Raw genomic sequence first — 5,399 nt, forward strand, 5'->3', positions numbered from 1 at the left:
ATACCCAGCAAATCCGTACGCATTTTCTCTGCGTGTGCCACAACGTAGAGAACCCCATCTCCGCGTAGAAATCTGGAGCCAAAACACGCGAAGCCGTAGACTCTAACCCAGACACCTGCTCTCTACGTGATTTCTCTACGTTTCACGTATACAGTCCGTGCGCCAAGTTCAAAAAAGGCGTCTAAAAGTTGCACTTTTATTTGCAACCGCGGGAAATTTGAAGACGAATTTAGTGACATACCGAATTCTTCTCAATTTTCGACAATTGGTTACCTTGAGAATACAGGCTTATCCTCCTATATCGATTGCTTTTGCGCCGTTATCGTGTTAGAAGGGTGAGTGATGAGCACATTTTCGAAAGTGCACCACGATATTCGACATCTCACGTCGTTGCGGTGCCTTTTTGTTTCTCTTCTCAATTTCCCATTTCGTAGATACGTCGCAGGAGATTGTGGGCCGTCTTATTTTGCAAGGCTCTATCTCTGATAAAACTACGCGAATGGGCGGACAGATGGTGTTGCTATAGGCCAGGAAGAAACCACGAGTGTCCGCACTGTGACCAAGTCCAAATAGGCCGCCAAAGCCAGGGCTCGAAATTGCATCCTGACAGGCAATGCGGACCATGTGTAGCCTGCCAAGATGTTCCCCTTGATGGCAGATATGCCCACCCCGAGACCACGCAATGCTGGGAATATGCACATCATCCTACAATACCACGAAATGCATGTATCTGCAAGAAATGCATGAAAAGGCTCATAAATCATTCAGCAGAGCCAATGCCTGTCACTGACAACGTGCAGCCTACAGAAGCAATGCCTGCACAGCATGTTGCAGCACCAGCAGCAGCACCAGCACCAGCACCACCACCAACACCTGTACCCGTACTCGCAACAACACCAGACTGCTCAGTAGATGGTTGTGACTTGCCACGGCATGTCACAGTTTCATTACAAGCAGTAGAGCAGTAGACTTTCATTACAAGCATTAAACGATCAGCCAGCGGGTCTCTGCAACCGGCATAACATGCAGCTACATGACAGCAACAGGCCCACATGCACCATGTGCAGCGCACAAATAAGGAGTGTTAATTAAGCGTAAATGTCCGAACGTCGGAGCCGTTCAACGTCAGCTGCACGCTGAGCGTGGTCTTACGGTCACCGCGGATAGTGCTTTTTGCCTAGCCTGTTATAAAGGCCAACTGGATATGGTGGACAGTCAGACTACTGACTTCAAGCTGGAGAGCCTGATGCAGAGTATAACAGACGAAATGCACCAGTGCACCTCACCCGAGGAGTCCGCATTGTTGGCAACAGCAAGATTCGTCTGTCTTGCATTCCTCGAGAACCGTTCTCTTCTTCTGGCAACGGCTGCTGATTTCTTCACCTCTTCTTTACCATCCATCAACTGCAACAACCGGTGGCTACTGTCCAGCCTTATTTCGAAGCTTGGCGCTCATCTCAGCCATGGGTCATATGGTACCAGTAAGAAACGAGGTACGCTCCTGTACCGTACAGGGTGTGACACAGTTCTGTGCTTATACAATTCCCTCGCCGTTGCACGATCCGAGACCCTGAAACACAGAGCACAAAATGAAACCCAGCGCACACAGCACACAAGCCAACCCAGTGGCCCATCATCCTTCGTGTCAGAGCTGTCGGCTGCAATGCACTCACAAAATTAATCAAAAGTCAAGCACAAGAATTCAACACAAAGAGCATAACGTTCTAACTTCACTGTCGGAAATGAAGCTGGACGCAGTGGTGGATAGTGTGGACAGTGAGTTGTGGGGACACATTTGGCTGATGATGTACGGCCAATCAAAGTCAGAAGGAAGTCAAGCATCCAACCACCGTGCAAAGAGGATCAGGTGCTTGTTTGTGCTATCATGTATGATGCATGCAAGCACACCAGCATGCACTTACCCTTTCCAGCTTGTTCTTTCGGACTTTGTGGATGCACATAGCAATTCCAGCGAGCTCATGCGAGTACTAGCTCGAGCCGGCGCAACAGCAGGTGTCGACTCCTACAAGCGATATCAAAAGACCATCATTGATAAGAAATCAGAGCTCGGAATGAACAGTGAGATACCTCGCGCAAAGTTCTCCATTGCAACAGTGGATAATATCGACAAAAACGAGCCAGGCAAGCGAATGTACTGCGGAGACCAATCAAGAGGCTTTCATGGTACATCTATTCAGAGCATCACACCAAAGCCCATCAGTAGCAATATTGTCGCGTGCAACAACATACATGTACACCGAGTGCCACATCAAGGATTCCACTGTGCATCACAGCCTGCCAACACGAGTGAACCACAGGGTATGAGAGGCAGGTCCCGGGCAAGAACAATGATTGAAGGCCAGAAGCCACAAGTCGACCATCAGAGCACGCAGAGACACTTACCTACACCCACCCCAGTCACAGCTGGATGATGACGTTCAGCCTGATTGGCCCACTGGACCTACAGTAGTGTAGTGCTGTTGATGACGAGCGCACAAGACCATCTACAGAAAGCACAGAGAATCCAGAAAATAGGGCAAAAACCTGTGACACAACTATCACACATGATCAAGATAAGGCTGCAAGTACAGAATGTTCAGTATGCAACACCCCACCAGCGCCAGATGTGCGTGCGTGTGTGTGGTGTGTATGTGTGTGTGTGTGTGTGTGTGGTGTGTATGTGTGTGTGTGTGGTGTGTATGTGTGTGTGTGTGTGTGTGTGTGTGTGTGCGCGCATGTGTGTGTGTGTGTGTGTGTGTGTGAGTGTGCATATGTGTGTGATGCTGAATTCGAAGACACATGCTCTCACAATGCATTCGCATATGCTGCGGACGCTGAGTCTCCAGCTCTTGTTTTGTTTCAGGCCCTGCACTTCTGTGCAGCTGTGCTAAACTACATAAAAAGTTTCTTTGACTATGTACTCCATCTATAATTATGTAATGAACGTCCTACCATCTGACCATGGTACATACAAAAGAAACTGTTCAACCGACTACCTTCAGCCAGAACTTTAGCAAACTAGATTAGCAGCCAGGAATACTGCTGGATTTTGATTAAAATCTGGACCCCAACCACACGACTTACATAGAAATTCCGTTTAGATGTCGAAGACACAACAGCAAGGGGACTAGTTTGCAATGTCGAGATGCCCAAGGAAAATAAGCAGCCAAAACGTCCTTGTTCAAGCACAATTACTTTAGTGCAAAATTCCACACAATTCGACATACCTCCACGAAATTGTGGGCCGCTCCATTTTGCATAGCCTCATTGGGATGTGCTTTGGGAATCCAAACCCAAATATATCTACCTTTCGCTTAGAGCATAAGCCGAGAGTGTCCGATTATGCTATCCACTCCAGCACGACAAGCAAGTTGATGGTACGATTACGACGAAAAAATATGTAGTGCAAACACAGGTCTTCATGGTCTACAGTTGGGCGCAACGAACCTCAGCTAAAGTGCCATAGGTTACAAAGGGACATACCTCAGCTGCAAACCAGTTTAAGCAGTTATGAACAAGGATTCCTCCAGCACACGACAGTTCAGGTCCAAATAAGGTTGCAAAATACCAACAAAACAATTGTGTCGTCGACATCTTTTTGCACCTCGATTTTTCCCGCGGTTGCAAATAAAAAACAGGCTACTCAAGGGCTTGGCGCACGGACTGTATAGCAGAACCTCCCTAGTATCTTCCAAACAAAATCACAGTCACCACTTCCGCTGCATAGCTCGCTGGGCATCCCATTGCTTCGTACCTTGCTAATCCCTACCCCTCTTTCGTGTACTTGCTTTTATATTTCTTTCTTTTTCTTTCTCTTCTTCCGTGGTTGGTTTCACTCTCTCATGGCTAGGTTGGTTTGGTTTTTATTTATTTATTTTTATTTATTTTATTTCACCGTCCATGGCAGAAGCCAATGCAAAGGAGGGGGCGTTAGCCGGCTAGCCAGCCATGGCAAGAGAAGAAAAAGAAAGAAAGAAGGAAAGAAAGAATATGATAATCGGAATAAAAGAATTCATCAGCGGGGTGAAATTTATCACTATGTTTTAGAATTTCAATTCGTTGCCTGAACAGTACAAAGTACAAATATCAAGAGGGACGAACGAAAAGAGAAAGTAAAACAGAGCAGCTGAAAGAAAAGAAAACGGAGAAGGAATGTGGACTGGGCGGATTCATGCACTATTTAGAGCAGGGCAATGCACGAACAGAAGGGGCAAGCCCGTCAATGATTCATGCTTATAAAATTCCAAGCCTTATTTTATTGGTGAAATACATTATCAAAAAGGAGGGGATATAGTCAATTTGTCGTCATTTAGAGGGTGCAACAGTACTGTAGAAAACGATCTGTAATGCCTTCGCTTCGTTTCAAGTCCTCAATTCAATTGACTGTCTTGCCATGCTACGAGGTACAGAAATAAATATTATATAAACAGTTGACACCCTCTTGTCCAGGGATCGCACAAACCCTGGGTTTGGATGGGTCTGTACGACTCAGGTAACCGTGCAACTTTGAACTTTGTATGCAACTTCTCTGCATGCAATGCACTCCCAAGTCTCCCAGTGTGTAGTTGCACCAAGATTATAACCCCCGGGGTTATTTAGAAAAGCGATCCTGTCAGCTTTTCTATTATTGTGTTCACATCAGGGAGTCGTAAAATACTATTTACGACTCCCTGGTTCACATGGCAGAAAAAACGACATCGCTATGCTACGTAAGTTTCTACGTAAGGTGCTCGGTATTTCACTTAGGCTACGTAAGTCTCTACGTATGGTGCTCGGTATTAGATCTACCAACGCGTGGTAGCCGTGTGCTGTGCAGGTGCACGGCAGACATTGTGTTCAGTGCATGCAGTCCGCGGATCCGTGTTCGGATGTGCATACACGAGGAACTTCCTTCTTTGGAACTGCTTCTTGCATGATCTGTTTCGGATATTTCGTCTCATGGCCTGGCTTATTTCGTTTCGGCGCTGCTGAGACCTCCTTTCGCGGAATATTACTCAATGACAGGTGAGTTGACCAGTTGCCTTTGATTCATTTGCTTGTGTTGACTCTTTCATTTAGGAAAAGTGTGCTGATTTTGGGGCGGAATGCAATAAATAATGGAAAAGTTGACAGGATCTCTTTTCTAAATTTTGCTTTTCTGCTGCCGAGCTGCGAGGCCTCCTTTTACGGAATACTCGATGACAGGTGATCTCTAAGTTGACCGGTTTCCTTCGATTCATTTGCTTATGTTCACCTTTCATTTACGGAAACGTGTGCTGATTTTATTCGGATTTAGATCCATTTTTATCTCTTTGCCCTTGTCTACAGTGTGCGAAAAACGCGAGTTCAACATCTTGACGGTAAGGCTTATGTTAGATGTGTTGTCGAAATACTCATATTCATTGTACATTGGTACGTTA

General features: G+C 46.1%; 1 long non-coding RNA gene across 2 annotated transcripts; it reads right to left on the reverse strand.

Annotated features, from left to right (window-relative positions):
* Positions 1-909: 909 nt before the first annotated feature.
* Positions 910-3,493, reverse strand: LOC135821089 (uncharacterized). Of its 2 annotated transcripts, XR_010554294.1 has the most exons (5): positions 3,228-3,493; positions 3,085-3,127; positions 2,404-2,504; positions 1,923-2,023; positions 910-1,570 (listed from the first exon to the last, which is right to left on the reverse strand). It is a non-coding gene; the product is annotated as an uncharacterized LOC135821089 (long non-coding RNA). The 2 variants fall into 2 exon arrangements; XR_010554293.1 differs by lacking the exon at positions 3,085-3,127.
* Between the last annotated feature and the right edge of the window lie 1,906 nt (positions 3,494-5,399).

The sequence above is a fragment of the Sycon ciliatum genome, chromosome 7 (assembly GCF_964019385.1).
Source record: "Sycon ciliatum chromosome 7, ocSycCili1.1, whole genome shotgun sequence".
Taxonomy (NCBI): domain Eukaryota; kingdom Metazoa; phylum Porifera; class Calcarea; order Leucosolenida; family Sycettidae; genus Sycon; species Sycon ciliatum.